We start from the raw sequence: 23083 nt of genomic DNA, 5'->3' as shown, positions 1-23083 counted from the left end.
ATGGAAATCCAGGCTGAAGAGTTCCCATAGTTTCCATCTGTTCATTCACTTTTCTTAAATCAGTGAGCATCCTCCATTGTCCAGATTTCTTTTCTACAACCAACACTGGGGAATTCCAAGGACTTAGAGAAGGTTGTAAATGCCCTTGTTCAAGCTGCTCCTGTACTGTATCTAATAAGGCCTGAATTTTATCGCTACCTAAGGGCCACTGTTCTATCCACACTGGTGTATTAGTTTTCTATTGGATAGGAACAGGTGAAAGTGTTGGCAGGCCTTCAATAGCAGCCCTGCTTAAAAAACCGAAGTACTCATTTTTAACCCTAATTGCTGTAAAATGCCTCTTCCCCACAGATTGATGGGGATTTTTTCAACTATAAAAGGAGTAAAAACTCCTGTTTTGCCTAAAAAACTCCATCTCATAGGGGCAGAACTAACTTCAGCCACTATTGATCCTCCTACTCCAGACATGTAGGTGTCTGCTTTAATCTTTGGCCAGTGACTTGCCAGTTGGCACCTCTAATGACTGTCTGATCTGCACCTGTGTCTATCAATCCTTCTAATGGTAGGCCATTTATGTAGATTGTGAGCATAGATGGGTCAGCTGTTACAGCTGCTGTCCAGTGTATTCCTGGATTTTGTGGTCTGGAGTCAGAATCTGGGTGACTATCACCAGGTTGCTTATTAGGATTCTGTATGAGTAAACCTGATGCTACTACTTCTCCTGGGTGATAAGTCACACATTGTCTACTTGTATTAAGGACTGGGATATTATCTACATATTCCCCAGTTTCCCACATTAGTGTGTGGATGGACACTGTTTTATACATATAAAAAGCAGGTGAAATGGTCAAGCCTACTGTGCCTGGAGGTAAGGGATCCATAGGCTGGAGAGGAACAAATTTCACCTCTCCAGGGAGTATCTCAGTTATCCCTGCTGTATACAACTCTATTCCCCCAATTGTAATTCCTTTCTCCCATCAGGTTGCTTCCTGGCTGGTTGATTGTATAATCCCCTTCTCCCATCATATGGCTTTCTGGCTGATTGGTCATGACTGGGTACTGAACTTGTAGGCACTCTCTGGGTGCACCATTGGCTGCCATCATGCCCCAAGTGTTTTTTGCCTTGGGCCCTGGGGCTGGGCCCCTCATCCCGTTTCCCTGAATCTGTCTGCATTCTGAGGCCCAATGGAAGCCTCTGTTGCATTTTAGACATGGAGTATTGGGTCTTGTTCTCCCTCCTTGTTTTCCCTTTCTATCTCTGTACCAACACTGAGCTTTCAGATGCTCTACTTTTCCACACTGAAAGCATCTACAAGTCTCTCTGGAAGTCCCTTGTCAGGAGGGACTCTGTCTTCCCTTGTTTGGATTTTGGGAAGTCTGCATCATAGCCTGTCTATAAAAGGCATTTGTGCCCACTGTGGCACAGCATCTTATGAGCTCCTCTAAAGGAGTATAATTGTGTAGTCCTAGTAATTCTTCTGCAAACCTCATTAGCATTTTCCTTAGCAAGTTGCCTTATCAAAATGAGTTATTGCATTTTCCCCATGTGTTCTTGTGATGCTGTCTGCAAACGTCCCACACAGTCAGCAAAGGTTTCATTTGGCCCTTGTGTTATTTTTGTGAAGGTCCCACCCTTGTCATCTTTCTTGTGGAGAGAAGCCCATGCTTTGATAGCATTAGCAGCAATTTGCTTATATATTGCTTTGGAATAATTAATCTGTACTGCGATGTCTGCATAGGAATCTATACCTGTTAGTAGGTCACAGGTGATTGCAGTATGAACTCCACTTTGACTATTTTGTTGGGCTTGTATCCTACAGAGCTCACTATATTCAGAAAGCCACAAGTAGTTTTGTCCAGGTTCTAGGATATGCCTTTCTATACATTTCCAGTAATTAGGAGTCAAGATTTCAAAAGCCCAATTTTGTAATAATATCTTAACATAAGCTGATGTAGCCCCATGAAGAGTGAAGCCTTTTTCAGGTCTTTGAGGATTTCTATATCAAAAGGAGCATATCTTCTACTTTCTTGACCTGAAGAATTAAACTGTTGAATTACAGGAAAAATGTAGTGTTGAAATTCCAATACATTTCTCCCTTCCGTTTTGGCCTTAATTAGTCCCTTTTGCAATCTAGTCATAGAAGCAACTGGATGCTGGGAGGGAGGTGCTGGTGCTATCACTGCCCCCCCTCCCCTTCTCCCTCCATCCTGGAGGGTGGAGTTGATGGAGGAGAGTCAATTAACTGCTCCTTAGATGGGGCTGAAGCTGCCTCATATTCATCACACCCTTGAGCCTCACTTCAGTCTCCATGCCCTGTGGGAATATGGTCATTAATCTGTTCATTGTCTTCCTTCTTTTTCTCAGGCTTCCCCATTTGGCTATTCCTAGAGCTTTTTTTCTTTCTTCTATAACTTATATGATTTTTTAGGGCCAACTGAATTATATTGTATAAATAGAATGCCTCAATGGAAATTGAACGAGGACTGTTTTCATTGTAATATGTGGAGAGCTGTTGCCCAGTTAATGTCCCATTATCTGGAAATATTTGTTCTTCTTCTAAGAGCCAAGGGGAGGTGCGTTTTAATGTACCCAGAAGTCTAGCTATCTGTTCCCAAGTTATATGTAGCCCTTGTACTTCTATCAGCTTAAGCATGCTTTCTATAATGCCACTCTTGGGTGGGGGTGGGGAGGCTGGGGGAGGGGATGGAGAATCTTTAGCTAGCATCTGTCCCATTTCAGCTACTAGTTTAGTCTTTAAGAAAATAAGTTCCACATCCAGCCATTCTGGAGAGCAATTTGGAACTATGCTCAAAAAGTTATCAAACTGTGCATACCCTTTGATCCAGCAGTGTTTCTACTGGGCTTATACCCCAAAGAGATACTAAAGAAAGGAAAGGGACCTGTATGTGCCAAAATGTTTGTGGCAGCCCTGTTTGTAGTGGCTAGAAGCTGGAAAATGAAAGGATGTCCATCAATTGGAGAATGGTTGAGTAAATTGTGGTATATGAATGTTATGGAATATTATTGTTCTGTAAGGAATGACCAGCAGGATGAATACAGAGAGGACTGGCAAGACTTACATGAACTGATGCTGAGTGAAATGAGCAGAACCAGGAGATCATTATATACCTCAACAACGATACTGTTTGAGGATGTATTCTGATGGAAGTGGACCTCTTCGATAAATAGAGCCTTGATTGATCAAAGATGGACAGAAGCAGCTACATCCAGAGAAAGAACACTGGGAAATGAATATAAACTGCTTGCATTTTTGTTTTTCTTCCCGGGTTATTTATACCTTCTGAATTCAATTCTCCCTGTGCAATAAGAAAACTGTTCGGTTCTGCACACATATATTGTATCTAGGATATACTGCAACCCATTCAACATGTAAAGAACTCTTGCCATCTGGGGGAAGGGGTGGAAGGAGGGAGGGGAAAAATCGGAACAGAAGTGAATGCAAGGGATAATGCTGTAAAAAATTACCCTGGCATGCATTCTATCAATAAAAAGTTATTAAAAAATAAAATTAAAAAAAAAAGAAAAGAAGTTCCCTGGTTATCTATTACAATACTCACCTAAGTTCCTGATTACTGGAGACTTCTTCAGTGAAAGTAGGGTCCTTGGTTCCCACACTTGGGTGCCAAATGTGATGACCGTGTATTTTAAAATCAGCTGGAGTCAGGAATTCAGGTTAGGGGAGAATCGTTGATCTTTATTCTTAGTCGAGGTGAAGAAGGATCAAAGATGAAGGGGAATTGGAGGTGAAGGGGGATTGCAGGTGAAAAGGGGATCTGAGGTGAAGAGTGGTCACCATAGCAATGTGAGCAGCTGTGTCAAGAAGCCAGCCCATAGTCTCTCTTTCTGCTTCCCTCTCCGCCCCCCTGCCTCCACCCACCAAAATCATCATTTCCTATACAACATATCAGGACTTGCACAAAGAGTGGGTGGGGGCCATTCTTTCTCCAAGCATATATATTAATTGAGTATGGTCCACTTACTATTTAGCCTCATGTGCTTGGGACCTCAGTGCATCAACTCGAGCCTCAGCCCATTACAAATAGGCAATGATTTGTATATGTGTGCATCTCAACAGGAATTGAAACATTCTGAAAAACCATATTGCCTGTCACTTATTCAATGAAAAATACTAGACAGCAATATGTAACATTCATGTTCAACTCATCACCAATGAGATAATTATAAATAAAATTATATTTAAAGTCATCTTTTGAGAGCACTGGGTATTTTGCCTCTAGAAACTTGGAGAGTAACAAGTATTTCATTGTCCTTCACTGGGAGGTAAACTGGCAAATAAACTTTGAAGATCAAGGGCCATGCCTTCCAGTCTAGTTAGAATTGTTCCATCAACAAGACCCTGTCACTGAAGCATGCACAAGATGTTGGAAATATAACTCCAATGATATTTCCTTGACAGCAGATAGAACAAATACTTTTCATTGAAATTTCAAGGGACAGAAAATAGATTTTGAAGTCAAAGGAAAGGTATGGGTGAATTTTCCTTTGCTGAATTCAAGTGCTAAATAAGTCAACACACATTGTAACCAACCAACCATATTGGGACATCATCTCCTTCAGCTGCAGGACAAATCAGGTTATTTTTTAAAAAGTAATATTATAACTGTCACCAGGAGCATTTGGTGAGGAAGGTAATGGGGGCAGTAAGCATTCAGCTAGTAGGTTATATGTAAAGAAGGCCTGCTTCAAAAGACTCAATGTATGCCCTCAGCCTTTTATACTATCTTGCCTCAACTTTTAATTGATATTTCAAAAGAAAATAAAATATTCTAGTATGTAACCTGAAATCTTCTCTCCTTTTTTTTCCCTATTGGACAAGTAAACTAAGATATAGATATATGATTTTTGCTTCAGAAGTTAATTATTTTGACTAAATTCTTTAGCAGATGTGTCTTTTTGGTAAGCAATACAGAGGAGGAGTCTATTGCTTGATTTACAGAGCTTGCTCTTTCATACTAGGTGATATTTTGTAGTTGAAGGAAGCCTTCTAAAGGGATTTTATGAAAAGAGTAGGGTCTTTTTATTTCTTGATAGTTCTAACATTATACCATGTGTTTCCTTGGGGAACATAGTATTGTTAATAGCTAGATGATTTACTGAAGACAGATGAGAACGAAACTAGAGTCTGATTCACAATTTTTAAATAAATTCAGGTTGGAATGTTATTTTAAGTTGTAATTGCATATGTAGATGCATGATGTGTTTTCATTCATATATGTCCGTATACTAGGTACAGGCATTAATATATACCTGTCTAAAATAGTCATAGTAACATAAAACACTTAGGCTATATAAAAATTGCTCATTTAAAAATGTGCATATATACATAAATTGATTACTTCCAAAGATATTTAATTTAGTAATAAAAATGACTTATTCCCCTATCTAAATGAGAAAGTAATGACATGGACTTGTCATTTTATTTTCTAAATTGACCATTTAACTTAGCAATTCAGCTTTGGACTCTTGTGTTTACTTTAATATCCAAAACATCTTTTGTATAACTTCTTAGATATGTTATAGTAAATGCTCATTTGTTTCTATACTAACACATGCACTTCTGTAAAAACAAAAAGCCAAGCAATATAGCCGTCTAACCTTAGCCTCCTTACCCAAGAAAACATTCCAAGGACACCAATTTTAATGCAATTAAAAAGAATTCTCTGCCCTTTTAGGCATTCTTCTGCTCTGAGAAGCACATAGAATTTTTGCTGGAATCCTTTATTTGAATTATTTACATGAGTTATATCTTTATGTAGCTTTATAGTAGTTATTATGATGAGATTCTATACTGTTACAGAAAGCCAAGTCATGATGGCTCTTATATAATACTTTTCTGGCAAAGGTATTGTAGCCCATGGTTCCTTTTTCTGACCAGAATGGCTATTCATTCCAAGGATTAACTAGAAACCAAAGGAATTATACTGATTTTTTTTCCTATCAATCTTTTAAGTTCATTGTTATCCATAGTGCAAGAAGATTGTATGAGAGAACAAGGTAGGGGAGGAGAAAGTGAGAAGGATAGATAATTAAAGTACTATCTTTACTATAAACTGATATCAAGTAGCAGTATCTATTTTCCAGCTATATCTATGGATTTAATAAAATCCATAGCAAGTATGTTTCTTGATTATCCATAGCAATTAGAAAATTGAAATATTTTGGTTAGCCCCAGAATTACCCTCACCATGAATGTATACTTTTTTTCTCACTCCTAATCTTTTGCCTAATGAATTTTCAGAGAAAACATATGAATAACTTTTCCATATTGTTAATAAGTAAGCCCCCTTTTGTTAATTATTAGATCACCTAAAATAGTCTCATTTTTTGTTTCTATACCAAGCTTTGTCAAATAATTAGTTCTTATCCCAGAAGATTATCAAGATTACTATAGTCATTTACTTTACTAATGTATCTTGTGTACCTAACATATTCCACTGATTTAACACTGTTTCATAGCTAGCATCAAATTGTTTTGATAACCAAAATTTTATAATACAATTTTCAGTGTGCTTATATATCATATTTTTCAAAAGGAGAATGACAGGAAGAAAGCTCTGAGTATAATTAGAGCAACATTGACCTGATCTATCTCAAGATTAACAAGTCAAAATTGTTAGTCAGTCACTTGATAAAGATTTGTCAAATATCTATCAAATACTAGGAACTGCAGTAAATTCTGGTGATACAACAATAAATAGTCTCTACCTTCAAAGAGTTCAAAATCTAATGAGGGAAACAATAAGCAAAGAATAATGTATAAATAAGCTATATACAATATAGTTATAGTGGGAAGGCAATATAATTGAGATACAGGGAAAGGCCTACTATAAAAAACTAAACTGTTCTGAGATATAAAAGAAGTCAGGTAAGTGTATAGGGCAGAAATAATGAGGAAGAAATTTTTAGGAATTAGAGAAATCCAGGAGGTAATGTGTCTTCTTGAGATAACAAGGAGGTCAATGGCATTACTTCAAAGAGTATCTGAAGTGGAGTGAGATGTAAGAAAGGATTTTATATCTGATTCTGGAGGTACTGTAGAGCCACTGGAGTTTATTGAGTAGGGATGGGGGAAGAGGAAATAACATAAGCATAACCGTGCTTTAGGGAAATCACTTTGGTGCCTGAAAGGAGGAAAAAATTGACTTTTAGGGAATTAAACCACACAAACTCATCAGCAGGCTATTGCAATAATTCAGTCGTAAGGTATTTCAGTTATAAGTAAAGTGGCAACAATGTCAGAAGATTAAAAAATATTTTTTTCTTTTTCTTATAGCTTTTTATTTACAAGATATATGCATGGATAATTTTTCACGATTGATAGTTGCAAAACCTTTTGTACCAATGTTTCCCCTCCTTCTCCCACCCCCTCTCCCAGATGGCAGATTGACCAATACATGTCAGATATGTTGAAGTATAAGTTAAATACAATATATGTATACATGTCCAAACAGTTATTTTGCTGTACAAAAAGAATCAGACTTTGAAATAGTGTACAATTAGCCTGTGAAGGAAATCAAAAATGCAGAAGGACAAAAATAGAGGAATTGGGAATTCTATGTAGTGGTTCATAGTCATCTCCCAGAGTTCTTTCTCTGGATGTAGCTGGTTCAATTCATTACTGCTCTATTGGAACTGATTTGGTTCATCTCATTGTTGAAGAGGGCCAAGTCCATCAGAATTGATCATCATATAGTATTATTGTTGAAGTATATAATGATCTCCTGGTTCTGCTCATTTCATTCAGCATCAGTTCATGTAAGAGTCTCCAGGCCTTTCTGAAATCATCCTGCTGGTCATTTCTTACCGAAAAATCATATTCCATAATATTCATATATGACAATTTATTCAGTTATTCTCCAATTGATGGACATCCACTCAGCTTCCAGTTTCTGGCCACTGCAAAAAGGCCTGCCGCAAACATTCTTGTACATACAGGTCCCTTTCCTTTATTTAAAATTTCTTTTGGATATAAGCCCAGTAGTAACACTGCTGGATCAAAGGGTATGCACAGTTTGATAACTTTTTGAGCATAGTTCAAAATTACTCTGCTGAATGGCTGGATGTATTCACAATTCCACCAACAATGTGTCAGTGTTCCACTTTTCCCACATCCATCCAATATTCCACATTATCTTTCCCTGTCATTCTAGCCAATCTGACAGGTGTATAGTGGTATCTCAGATTTGTCTTAATTTGCATTTCTCTGATTAATAATGACTTGGAACATCTTTTCATATGGCTAGAAAAAGTTTCAATTCCTTTGAGAATTGTCTGTTCATATCCTTTGACCATTGATCAATTGGAGAATGGCTTGATTTCTTATAAATTAGAGTCAATTCTCTATATATTTTGTAAATGAGGTCTTTATCAGAACCTTTGCCTGTAAAAATGTTTTCCCAGTTTATTGCTTCCCTTCTAATTTTGTGTGCATAAGTTTTGTTTGTGCAAAAACTTTTCAATTTGATATAATCAATATTTTCTATTTTGTGATCCATAATGATCTCTAGTTATTCTTTGGTCATAAATTCCTTCCTTTTCCACAGGTCTGAGAGGTAAACTATCCTACACTCTTCCAATTTATTTATGATCTCATTCTTTATGCCTAGGTCATGAACCAATTTTGACCCTTTCTTGGTGTACGGTATTAAGTGTGAGTCAATGCCTAGTTTTTGCCCTACTAATTTTCAATTTTCCTAGCAGTTTTTGTCAAACAGTGAGTTCTTATCCCAAAAGCTGAGTTCGTTGGGTTTTTCAAACACTAGATTATTAAAGTTATTGACTGTTTTGTCCTTTCAATCTAACCAAATGATTTTGGTAACCACTGCTTTATAATATAATTTTAGATCTGGTACAGCTAGGCCACTTTTATTTGATTTTTTTTTCCATTACTTCCCTTGAAATTCTTGACATTTTGTTTTTCCATATGTTCTTTGTTGTTTTGAGAAACGATTTTCAAGATATGTTGAAAAAGTGAAATCAACAGGTTTCCAATAGATTAGATATGGGGGAAAGGAGAGGTAGGTATAATCCATGAATATTCCTAAAAAGGAACATGAAAGATGGAGAGGATTGTGTTTTCCTCTATATCAATAGGTAATATGGAGATGAACTTCAAAACCAGCAAGAATCACTGCATTTCCTGAGATTAAAAAAAAATTGTTGATAATACTATTGCAGAACTTAAAAACCAGGAGGAATCACTGGATTCTCTAAGACATGCTAAGACTGATGCAGGACTTCAAAATCTGTAGGGATCATTGCATTCCCTTACACATAATGAGACTATTGCAGGACTTCAAAACTTTCAGAAATTATTGGATTCTCTGACACATGAAGTAATGGGACAATAGATTGATTTGGATTATTTCTAGGATTTATGGACATGTATAATTCTTCATGTTGATTCAAGTTTGTTATATCACTACTAGCCTGTGTTATGATGTGTTTCTGTAATGACTCCCATGTTGATGATTTATGCTTGTCTGTTTCAAGTGAGACCCTTTAGAAACCCGCTAATCTGATTTGATTCCCCATTTTCCTTTGATTTTCATCTCCCTTCCTGAGACGTCAAGGAGGGTGTAATCATCTCCTTTTTTGGTGTTTTCACCCCTTTTTTGAGGAATCAGGAAAGGCATGATCACCTCCTTTTTGGGGTTTTCACCTCCTTGAGAAATCAGGGAGGACATGACCATCTATATTCTAAAACAAAAGAAAGTGGGAGATGTTATTGGCCAGAACTCTGAATTTGAAACAAGGATTCTTACAAGGTGCTAAGTCAGTAGAATTGATGAGATAATGGTTATCTAGTTTAGCATGGAGATTAATAGTTCTCTAAGTTCAGTATGGTTGATTTAATCTTACAACAAATAATGCTTTCTTAGTGATATAATGATTGTTTTATACTCAGTGTAGAGCACATAAGTCAGGGGTAAGGCAGAGAAATTCATTCCATTGTCCACCTTTGTGGTGGCTAGAGGCTGAAACATAAACCCTTGGACTCAAACTCATCCCATCTCACACTACCTTGGTGGCAGGGCTGTCTGCCTTAGCTTTTCCCCTCAAACCAAGACTCCTGAAGGCCTCCAAGAAAGCTAGCTGAAACCCCAGGCAAGGACACTAGACTTTGAAGGAGATAATAAAGGATTTGGACTTTAACACGTGGCTATTCTTGTGGTAATTACTGAACTGAAATGAAGGCTGCTTAGAGACCTTCAGAAAACCAAACTAAGAACATTATACATTTATGCAATTGTTTATGGCCATCAAGGAAAAGACTTAAATGCCACAATTCCATACCCAGAGTCCTCACTATGTGAGGATGGTTATGTCATTTAAGAACGTGAAATCTGAAAGAACTATTACATTTATGCAAGTAGAAACAGAGAAACACACATTTGTCAATACAGTATTGATTGCTTGTAGGTATTTCTTATTAAAAATCTGAAAGATAGAACTCATAAAATTACACACACACACACACACACACACACACGCACGCAAAAAATTTCCAATATTGACCATATCCAAAAATTCATGTTTCATTATGCATCTTGAATTCATAATGTCTCTGACTTAATAAAGTCTAGCTGATTGACTCTATCATAAGATAGATAGGATCAATTATCATCAATCCCCTGTTAATGTGGTTCTTGAGTCTTTCAAAGTTGTGTGTGACAATGTATTTGTTAATATATAAATTGTTCTCCAAACTCATTTCACTCTATATTAGATAATACAATTTAATGAATAAATACACAAACAAAAAAAGTGAATTGATAAATAAATAGAAAAAATAATGGAAGAAGACTATTTCATCAGAACAGGTAACTGAAGAATTATGTAACTACTGCCCAATATTCATATATTTTCACAAAAATAAAATCATTATACGAAATATAGCTGACATTTGAGAAATCTAGATCTAGAGTTGAAAGGAAATTTATAAATCATCTAATGTTACTCCCTTTATTTAACAAATCAGGAAAGTGTGGTTAAATCCATGAACAGAATTTTGTTAATTAGTTTCTATTGTATACCAGGCATTGAAATAAATAATGTGAATTCAATTGCAAAACTCCCAATTAAAAATTATATCATATTAAGAGAAACATATAAATATATCCATAATAAATAGAAGATTTTTAAGGAAAAACTGGTAACACTTGGGGAATTGGGAATTTTTTTCATGAGAGGTTATTTGAGCTAAATGTTGCATGAACAAAGGAATTTTGGGAAGCAGATGTGACATTGAAGACATGGGAACAATTTATGATTAGAGATGAGAGATAGAATATTCTCTGTGAAGAGCAACAAGAAAGTTTATTGGATTGGGCTGTAGAGTGCACTGAAGAGGAAGGGATATTGGATAAAAAGATGAGCTATGTTGTGAACAATTCTGAGTGATTATAGATACTAGATAGAAAGATAGATAGTAGGTAGACAGACATAATAAATAAACTCAATTCTAAAACTAATTGGAAGCCACTAAAGATAAGTAAGAGAGGAACAAGGTCAGACTATGCTTTAGGGAAAAAAAAACACTTTGGCAGTTAGGTGTAAGGGGAATATTTCAGTCAAAGTAAAACTTTTTCAGTCAAAGAGACAGATTAGAAAATTATTTTAATTGACCAGGTGATGAAGTCCTAAAATAGAGTTTTTATAGGATAAATAGAAAAAAAGGGATTTTGTAAAGGAAGAAATGACAAAAATTACATAAAGAAGAGATGAGTAAGAATGAAGAGTTGAACATGACTCCTACATTATGAACACAAATCTCTGAAATAATGGTTACACCCTTAGCAAAAAAGTACAGAAATTAAAGGAATCATAAGGAGGTAGGATAGAGATAAAGATAAAGAGTTCTGCTTTCCCCTCTACATATTGTCTTTGCCATTATTCACTAATATTGGCAGAAATTTGTATTAGTATTCTAGATACAAATGTTACAATATTTATTAGAGCAGCACATCTAAACTGACTTTTCTCTTCCAACCTTGTCTTAATTGGTGGAATTTAATAGTCTGACTAATGCTTTCTTTGTCAAAACTTTGCACAGTGCCCGAAACATAATAGGTGTTTAGTAACTGTTGATTGTTTTCCTATAAGAGAGGTGACCACCAACAATCTAGCACTTGAAAACATTTTTTCATGAATAACTTTGGGGCCTTAGATATTCCTTGGTAGTGCTAGAGTTAGAAATTCAAAAGACAAATCCCAGTGAAATGTATCTTTCCAATCATAACCTAGCCAAAGGTCTCATTGTTTATTAAAAACAAAAATAAGATGAAATCACAGTCTTCATAGATTACATGTCATTTAAATGGCTTACTATGAAAAACAGGAACCAGATGTCCATTCCATTATTCCAAATTTCTTTGTGAGTGTCTTTATGAATGTCTGTCAATATCAACTGATCCGAACTTCTGAGAATATTCTAACTTGGACTGTATGTGTGAATATAAATACAGATAGAAATTGGATGAAAGAAAACTTTCTATCTATGCAGATGAGCAACTTCTTTGAAACTTGTAGTCTTAGAGAGTGTCCTAAGTCAAAAGCTAAGGTTTCCATGCTCACACAGCTAACATGTAGAAGCTGGACTTGAACACACAAGTCTCCCTTGTTCTGAGGCCAGCTTTCTATCCAGTATACCATGATATCTAGTATGAACATAATGAAATGGCATTATAGAAAGGATATGGACACTTCTGAAACTGTGTTATGCTGCAGAAAGAATTCAGTGCCCTGGAAGCCTTCCAAAACTTGGTTAATGACATCCTTAGAGACTTCCTTGACAATTTCATAGACATAGGAGTAGATGACATTTTGATTATTTCCTCTACATTATTGGAGCATGCCCAGCATGTCTGTGAGTGTCATCTTTGAGGGCCACTGAGGGCAGACACTTTACATTAAGCTTAAAAAAAATTATTGCTCAGGGGATCATGGAACTTGGTGGTTTTATCATCTCATTTGAAGGATTTCAGATGGGTCGTAGGGAGGAAAAAAATCCCGAACAAACTAGGAGTCACCAATAAAAAGCAGCACAGTATTAGCTCATTTTCACTAAATTTTTAATAAAGTTTTGAACACATTTTTATATTACCTTGTAAACTTTATCATAATTTTGAGGGGAAAAGAAAAAGACATATTATCAATTTACTATGGAAGCCAGCTGCTCAAATATTTTGAATGAGCTCAAAACAAAAACAACTTCACCCAAAATCCCACAAAAGCATGCAGTTTAGAAGCCATTAGCTGCCTTCATGTAACTGGGCAGTTCACCCAATCTTTAAGATGTCAGATTTATAAAACATAAAATTTTAGAGATGACAGAAATCTGAAAGATCTTCGGAGTTCAATTAATTGAAAAGCTTTTTTTCTAATTTTTGACTATGTATTAGATATTGTGATAGATGGTAGAGATATCAAAGCAAAAAAAAATAAAATAAATAACTCAGGATCTCAAAGAGCTTACCTTTGAATAGAGTTCTTTTAGGACTGACTCCAGACATATGGAGAAAGAGATTTATAGAGAATATTGGCTCCTCAACATATGCTTAATCTCTAGCCTGTCTTCCTAGAGACTTTAGGGAATTTTCCCTTAGAAGAGATCAGAACATTTTAGGACATATTTAAACATTTATACCTTGCTTAATTAATATTTACTAATTACTTGAATGAACGAGTTTTCCAACTATTAATTATTTATGATTACATGTGAACAAGTGTTCATGATTTGTGTTTTGGTGGAAGGGTGGAAGAAACAAGCTTGGCATAACCCTCTCCAAAGAACAATAGAAGAAAACACATTTGTTTTGAACCCAGTGCACTTCTGGATCATTAATATTTATTATTTATTAAATAGATATAATTTAATCTCACTTTTGTTCGAAGACTAAAGAGAAAAAAAAGTAAAGTAAAAGCCTATTGGTTTTTGTTTGAACCTCCCTTTCTTCAAAATTTTCCCAAATACTTACCCTATTCTATCTTTATTCCTATATAAAGCAATATCCAGAATGTGTGAGTGTGTGTGTGTGTGTGTGTGTGTGTGTGTGTGTGTGTGTGTGTTAATTTTCAACTGCAGTTCCCAGGCAGTACATCAGATCATATTTATTAAATGTTTTCTTGGAGCTTAGATGATTCTTGAAATGCTTAATACTTAACACACTAACAATCTCTTGATATCTCTAAAAGACACTAAAGTGTGCTCAGTTAAAGATTTACAAACTTTTCAAATTGCTTTAATATATTCTAAAATACAATGAAAGCAAAATGTAATATATGTATTGCATAAAATCTGGCAATTTTTAGTGAACTGTCTTAGGTAGAGACACCTTGCTTAATTAATCTATTTTCATCTAATGAAAGTCACAAATTTAGAAGGAATCTAAGAAATATAAAAGTGCAGAAATGATCATTCCTGTAGAAAAATAAAACCATGGCAAAATCATTGTTTTTCCCAAGTAATTCACACAACATCATAAGACACTTTGATTTGAATGATTTGATATCTCAATAACAGCAGATTGTGTAAAAGTTGGGTAGAACTTGGGTCTATTTTGGAATAAAAAAAATGACTTCTCTAAGGCAGGGCTTGCCTCTCCCAGCATGAACTGCCAATAAAGATTTCAACCTATAATTCCTCATTTTTAATAAAAATTATATAGAATAATAAACTATAGTAAGAGATTTAAGTAGTCATTTAGTTTTCCTGTATTCGTTATAATAATCAAGTCACTTTGATTAGGTAACTGTATATATATTCTAAGATTATCCAAAAGGAGTTGCAAAAGTCAGCTAGATCTCTCTTAATGTGCTTTTCAAAATGCTAGTGTATTCATAGCTAGAAACTAACTTTTTCTGGTATCATTTTTTTTTTGTCTTTTGATATGAAAAAGCAAGTTTCTATGGCCTATATAATGGAATGTTTGAATCTTTATTCAAGTTAAGTAGAATGACTAATAAATAATCTTACTTAAACATTATAATTCATATTATGTGCTAATTATGGTGGTTGCTATTTGTATTTATCCTTCATTCACAAAGAGGCCCAGGACATCAGGAAGCAGGTGTCATAACTTGAAAGTGGAAGATTCAACAATTTGCTAAGTATAATGATCCACCCAATAATCCAGAAAAACTCCAAAGGACTCATGATGCAAAATGTTATTCATATATAGATAAGAGTTATTTTCTTTTTCCAATTCACAAATCCTACTTTCTTGGGAATTCTTTATCTTTTTTTTTTTTTTTTTTTTTTTTTTTTACTTCTGTTTCCCTGCACTTCCTAGAAATTCTTTACCTTTTCCAATTCACACTTCAGGAAGTTGTTACTCTCTTGCATAGCTTCTCTTTTTCTTTTCCCATTTTTCTGCTAATCTTTTAATATTTTTAATAGTCACTTCTAGGAGAGAGTTATGTGATGAGAGCCAGGTAATATTCCCCATTGGGGTATTATCTGGAGATCATATTGGCTAGAATGACAGGGAAAGATAATGTGCAATGTTGAAGGGGATGTGGGAAAACAGGGACACATGTGGTATATGAATATTGTGGAATATTATTGTTCTGTAAGAAATGACCAGCAGGATGATTTCAGAGAGGCCTGGAGAGACTTACATGAACTGATGCTGAGTGAAATAAGCAGGACCAGGAGATCATTATATATTTGAAGAACAATACCATATGATGATCAATTCTGATGGACATGGCCTTCTTCAACAATGAGATGAACCAAATCAGTTCCAATAGAGCAGTAATGAATTGAAGCAGCTACACCTAGTGAAAGAACTCTGAGAGATGACTATGAACCACTACATAGAATTCCCAATTCCTCTATTTTTGTCCTTCTGCATTTTTGATTTCCTTCACAGGCTAATTGTACACTATTTCAAAGTCCAGTTCTTTTTGTACAGCAAAACAACTGTATGGAAATGTATATATATATAGTATTTAACTTATCCCTTAATATATTTAACATGTATTGGTCAACCTGCCATCTGGGGGAGTGGGGAGGAGAAGGAGGGAAAAAATTGGAACAAAAGGTTTTGCAACTGTCAATGCTGAAAAATTACCCATACATATATATATATATAGTAAATAAAAAGCTATATAATAAAAAAGAAGAAAAAATAGATGAAATTCACCTATTTCCTTGAATGTACATCTTCTTCCCTGGGGAAAAAAAATGCTCATTTTGGCTGGATAAGTTATTCTTGGCTGCATTCCAAGTTCCTTAACCTTTGGAATATCAGATTTTAGGCCCTTCAATCCTTTAATGTGGACACTGCTAGATCCTGAGTAATCCTTATTGTTGCTCCTCTATATTGACTTTTTTTTTCTAGCTGCTTGTAGTATTTTTTTTTCCCTTGATCTGATAGTTCTGGAATTTAGCCACAATATTTTTTGGGGCTTTGATTTTAGGGTCTCTTTCAGTATGTATGGAATAGAGAGATAAGGTGAAGAACTTACAGGAATTTATGAATTATTTTTAGGTATTTTATTTTTATTATTTCTGTGTCTCCCCTCTGACTTATATAATATGTTCAGGCCCATATTTATTTGAGCCTTAGCCAGCTATAAACATATATATTTAGCCTGAGCTGATTATTTTTATCTATATTTGAGATTTATCGATATTTTTTCTATTAGCTTGACCACTGTCTGCTTGGTTAAGCCTGAAGGCCTGATTTTCTGTTTCCTAGAAATCAGATGATTTCAGGGAAATAGAAACCTTCCATTCCAATCTTTTTGAATAGCAGCAAGCAATTAGATGCCTCCCTCTCCTCTTCTCAATGCTCTCTTACTTGTAATGTAATCTCATATAATAGCTGTGTATTTTTACTGCTTCTTTAGCCCTCTTACCATGAGGCTTTCTCTTTCTTATCTCCTAATGGGACACCTCATCCTCCAGAAGTTCCAACAAATAAATTTTCTGTTTTCTACTGAGTGATCTTTCAATAGTCATTTTGGGTAAGGGTCTTCTACATCCCTTACAGTTGGGGGCTAGTCCAGGATGGGGTCTTTGGGGGAGACATCTGTGTGTACCCTGGAAAGGGACAGGCACCCATGGAGTAGTTTTCTCCATAGTCTCTGGCTCTGGGTGAGCAGTTTCCTTCCTCTCTTAGACAACGACCCAAGGCAAGGATATTCAGTGGAAAGCAGAATGGAAGATTGAAGGAAATAGAGTCCTGATGGCCACCATGATAGTCTGAAAGATATGTACAAGTGTAAACTCGAGGTAATGTTCTCAGGAGTCTGGGGGTTCGTTGGCTGGGTTGAGGGAGACTCTGAGGATTTAGCCCTCCTAAATTAGTTTTTGGTGTGGACTGCTGTCGACTCCAATGATAAAGAACTTTTCCTGAGGAGGATCTCAGTTTGCTGTGGGGCATGAGAGTAACGAAGGGCCTCCGCCAAAGACCTGGACTGGGTCCAAGGTGGTAAAATGATATAGAAGCAGTCAAGAATTTGTATCAGAACATTAGCTAGGGAATTCAAGACTGGAATGAACTTCCTGGATATAAAAGGGAAGAAAACTGGGAGGATGTATAATATCCCAGGACTATTGGCGCATATCAGACTTAAATTTGCATATAAAAGGTGAAAATGGAGTTTTGTGTTTGTCTGTGTTTGTATGTCTGCTTTGCATTTTGTTCTGTGTTAAAAGTTAGCAAGGTTGTAGAGATAAGAATTCAACTTCTGTGTTACAGGCTTGGAAAAATATCAGGCTGAATTGTAAGAACTGGAATTCATTTAGAGTAGTAATTCAGAGTGGCTCAAAATATATTGGTCTTAGAGCATGATAACGTAATTTGGAAACTGGTTTTGGGCTTCTCAAGAAGTTTGAAAAATCTTTTTTTCTCTTTCTCTCCCTCTGCCTCTGGCAGCGGCTTTGCAGGAAGTTGGGGAGAAGGGAAAAAGAAATAAAAACATAGATTGAAAGTTTGGAAAGTTTTGAGAAAAATTGAAGAACAGTGGATATCACTCCTGTAATCAAGGAGCCCTCTTACTGATAACTCAGTTTTATGCATTCCTGCCAAAGGAAAAAAAAAATCAAGGTAAAGAAAGGATTGGTGCTTAACTCTTTCCTGGCTTACTAAAGAAAAGAAATTTGAATGGAATATCTAGGTAGAGTTTTAAAAAATTTCACAAAGCAAAGTACTGTTTAATTTTAAAATAACTTTAAATTGCTATATATGTTAAGATTGGAAACAAGAAACTGCAGATATTGGAAGGGAGGAATAAAAATAGAATAAAAGAGGTAAATAACACAGGGGATCTCTGTTGGACCTGTGGGAAAACTGGGCATGCTTCTAAAAATTATCACAGGAGAAAGAAAAATCATTATTAGCAAATTTGCTTTCATGGAATCAGAGAAGAGAAAGTTTAAGAAAGCTAAACTTGGTAATTGTTTGTCTGCAACATTTGATTTAGAGTTTTGGAAACTTACTATATTTTAAAGAGCTATTATAATTTTGAAATTGAAATAATTTTGAAATAATTTTACTGTTGCCTTGCACGTTATATTTATTCTGGATAAAAGTCTTAAGAATTGTTTGAATATTGAGGACTTTACAACTGAAGAGAAAAACTTTTCTTTTTTTATTATTTGATTGGACTTCAAATTAAAATATAGGTTAGTAAATAAAATGCCAGTAGCTTACTTTAGGGGAGGTCATGTTTGTATCTCCCTACTTAAATGGTATGATGCTTTCTAGAAGTATTGAGTAATTTATAAACTATAAATTTTAAGAAATTTGATTCAAAATTAATTGTGAATCTTGAAGTTTAAAGTTTAAAAAATGTGATTTAAAGACAAGGGAAAAGAGAGATTGATTTACAAAAGTAATTAATAGTTTAAATGGAGCATCTAGTCAGAAGGGTTATTGGTTTGGGAGTGCTTAAAGTATGTTGGAGAAGCTTTGAGCAAGTAAGCATTGGGAGGAGAGAGACTCGACAGAGAGATGGGACAAGAGCATGAAGGTGATTTAAGAAGAATTGATTAGTAGGAGCAAATGATTTCAAGAAGAAATCAGGCAGGGAAAAAAGGAACTGGTTGCAAAAGGTAATCAGAGAGAGAGACGGCTGTGTTTTTTTGGGGGGAGAGTAGCAATGGAAAGGTGCTGCAGCTGTTTGTTTCCTCTTGCTGAAGAAAGCAAACTGTGATTTAAAGGGACAGGCTGCTCTTACAAAATGTTAATTGATTGAATATTTGTTTCTTTAGATACATAATGGTCATGAATATTAAAGAATATGATTAGAAATAGGATCTATAGTTTGAAAGGGTTATTTCAAAAAATTTAAGTGATGTTTTCAAAAACTTTTCAGATTCTTTTTATGTGAAAATAGGAAGTTTTAATTAACTGTATTGATGCCAATTATTTGAAAGGGACTCCAAGAATAATCGTTTTTGCCTTCTTCCTTTTGAAAATGTCTTTGTTGTGAACAATATGTAGTTTGGGATTTTTCTGTGTATTGGGTATTTTAAAAGCAAAATGATTGGTATAATATTCAAATTATTCAAGATTCAACATCTACTTAGGTATATAAGAATTGTATGAATTTTCTGGGACAAATTTCTTACTGTTACTGATAAGGTCACGGTAAGTAACTGTTTGGCATTTATCTGAAACTTTGGAGATAAAATCTCTTAGACTTGTAATTAATGCTATTTGGGAGTTTTAAAGCTCCATTCTCTTATGTGCTGAAGGTTGAGTTTCAACTGCTTATATTATGTTATAGTCATGTTCCTACATTTTTTTTCCTCCTGTGACTGATTTCTATGGTCAGAGCAATGGTCAATAAGAACTATTAATGCAATTCAAACATGTCATACCTTGCTGTTTCCAATCTGGTTATATGTAATCATTATATCTTAAATGTTTAGGCAAATGAGTATTTACTCTGGTCATCTGTTACTGGATATTTGTGTCTATGGATATTCAGGTTTTTTAAATGTTTCTAAATAATGAGAGGACAATTAGCACAATGGTCTGTGAAACCTAACTGCTATTTACTGGGACTATAGCTGTCTGCCTGTCCTGTGAAACAAACTTGTTGCTTTACATAGGAACTGCTGGCCAATCTATACTGGCCTCCCCACATTTTGTAGCATGTCTAGACTCTTCTAATTTTCATCTGTTAGAGTTGGTTTTTTGTTCTAGATTTTGGTCACATTACAGCTATGTTGACCTGCTTTTGGTACCTGATCAGCCCATTGATCATTGTCAGCACACCATACCCTGCTTGGACTGAGAGCTACTTCTCCACTCCTTATCAGCATGAATCAGTTTTTGAATGACAGGCCTTTGCCCCTGCCTCTGATGGAATGATATGGGGGACTTAGGAATGGTTTATGAATGACTGTTAAACTCTGACTTGATCATCTATTACGTGTGTGTTTAAGATTTGGGATGGAAATTGTTAAAATTTGTAACTGTTGCTGTTAAGGAAGTTATAATATGTTTATAATATCTATGTTCACTTCAGAATATGTACTTGTTTGAGTTTTTTTTTTTTTTTTTTAAGAAACTCTTCCTGTACTAGTCTGTTATGTATAGGAACTTTAATGCGGTCTTGGGATTTATATGTGGGATGGTTATTTGACTATTTACTTTTTTGGGGATGATTCCTTTCCATGGCAAAAAAAGGGGGGAAGAGATAAGGAATTTGGGAAACTGGTGGATTTTTCTCAAAATATCTAAAAGAGTGGGAACCCTTAGTTTTCTGTTTACTTGCCTTAGGTACTTCTGCCACACACCCCATCTCACCAATTCAGATTGAATTGGAAGTCCTTGTTTTTACTGTGCTTTAGCTTTGAAATCCTTTATTTATCCCTTATTCTGTTGGAATTGCTCTGGCAGACTATTCTCTGATTGCCTGTTTTTAGGAAATCTCCAAGATATAGACACCTGTCTTGAGACTGGCAGTCTCCAGCCCTTTAACCCCAGTTTCTTAATTGGCATCTCAGCATTTTCAATAACATTGCAGTTTTGAAATCAAGCCTCTAAAGTTTGGGGTTTGCCAGCCTTCATGGTCTAACTGTGCATATTCTGCTCTGAAATCCTTTCTGGATCATAGTAGCTTTCCAGGTCTATCAGAGGGAACAGGTGGAGCTACTCCAGGCCCCACTCTTTCCCTTCTTTGGAATCTCTGACAGACTTCCGTTGCCCCTCCTAACATGGGGCTCTCTTGAGCACCGCTACTCCCTATATAAGCAGAAGCTGAGTTAAGTGCACAAATGACTGAAGACCACTTAACAATGAACTGTCAATCTCAAACTGGATTCTCTGGCTAGGATGAGGCCTTTGTACTGCTGATAACTCTGGGGTTGTCAGGAAGAGACTTGCCCTTGTCACAAGTCCTTGCATATTCTAGTTTCATTTTGATTTATTTGCTTCACATTGGGTTGGCCAAAATTATGGTTCTGAGACCTACCAGGTATCTAGGGGAGGTAATTCAATAATTCAAATATTCAGAAGGAGAGTGTGTGATGTCGTGCCTCAGTTTCCCTAGATTGTCATCTTTGTTAATTTATCTTTGTATTTTTATGTCTGCCAGATGCAAATCTGTTCTGTGATAACTGTTTCTAAGACAGTTGGTGGAAGCAATTTTTTTTTTTTTTGTGGTATGAACTTATTGCAATCAATGGTATTGTCCTGTTGCCACTATGTCTATCCTGTATAATTACATTAGTAACCAGAATACTTCAAAGTTCCCTATTAAAATATTGCATACATAAGATGCTATTAAAATGATGATTCTTCAGAGAAAAGGCTGGAATATATTAAAGAGGGTTGATCTTGATATTGAACTTGATAAACAATGTACAGATATGTTAACTGATTTTGAACAGTGTAAGTTCTTCATAGAAATATGACAAAAATCATTTACATATTACATATTACATTTACATATTACATATTACAAGGAGGGAATAGAGAGATAAGGTGAAGAAGTTATAGGAATATATGAGTTCTTTTTCTGTATTTTATTTTCATTATTTCTATGGTTCCCCTATAACCTATATAATATGTGTAGGCCCATATTTACTTGAACCTTGGCTAGCTATAAACATATTTACTTAACCTGAGCTGATAACATTTATCAGTATTTGACATTTATTGATATTAGTCTATTAGCTTGACTACTATCTGCTTGATTAAGCCTGGAGGCTTGATTTTCTGTTTCCCAGAAATCAGGTGATTTCAGGGAAACAGAAATTTTCCATTCCAATCTCTCTGAATAGCAATAATCAATAAGATGCCACCCCCTCCCCTTCTCAATGCTCTCTTACTTGCGATGTAATCTCTTGTATAAAATTACTATAGATAAAAATAAATAAATAAGTAAAATAAAATAAAAGCTGTGTATCTTTACTACTTCTTTAGCCCTCCTATCACTAGCTTTCTCTTTCTTATCTCATGATGGGACCCCTCATCCTCCAGAGGTTTCAACAAACAAGTTTTCTGTTTTCTACTGAGTGATCTTTGAGTAGTCATTTTGGGTAAGGGTCTTCTACATCCCTCACAAGTAGGTGATCGATGCATTCTTTTAATGTCTATTTTACCCTATGTTTCTATAACATCTGGACAGTTCTCTTTGTTGATTTCCTGGAAAATATTTTTTCTAGGCTCTTTTTTTTAATCATAATTTTCAGGAAGTCCAATAATTCTTAGATTATCTCTCCTAGATCTATTTTCCAAGCCTGTTTTCCCAAGTACTTATTTAATATTTTCTTTCTTTTTTATCATTTTTTTTTGGTTTTGCTGACTGATTCTTGGTGTCTCTTTGAGTCATTCATTTCCATTTGTGCAATTCTGATTTTAATGAATTATTTTCTTCACTTTTTTAAAATTTCTTTTTGTAATTGTCAATTGAATTTTTAAGTGAGTTGTTTTGTTCTATGGAATTTTTTTTTTCTGTTTCACCAATTTTATTTTTTAGAGAGCTATTTTCTTTCTCAAATTCACTAATTCTGTTTTCCTTGGAATTATTTACTTTTGGGGGGTGGAGCCAAGATGGCAGAGAAGGCACACA

The sequence above is a fragment of the Antechinus flavipes genome, chromosome 5, assembly GCF_016432865.1.
Source record: "Antechinus flavipes isolate AdamAnt ecotype Samford, QLD, Australia chromosome 5, AdamAnt_v2, whole genome shotgun sequence".
Taxonomy (NCBI): domain Eukaryota; kingdom Metazoa; phylum Chordata; class Mammalia; order Dasyuromorphia; family Dasyuridae; genus Antechinus; species Antechinus flavipes.
Note: the sequence above shows the minus strand (reverse complement) of the source record.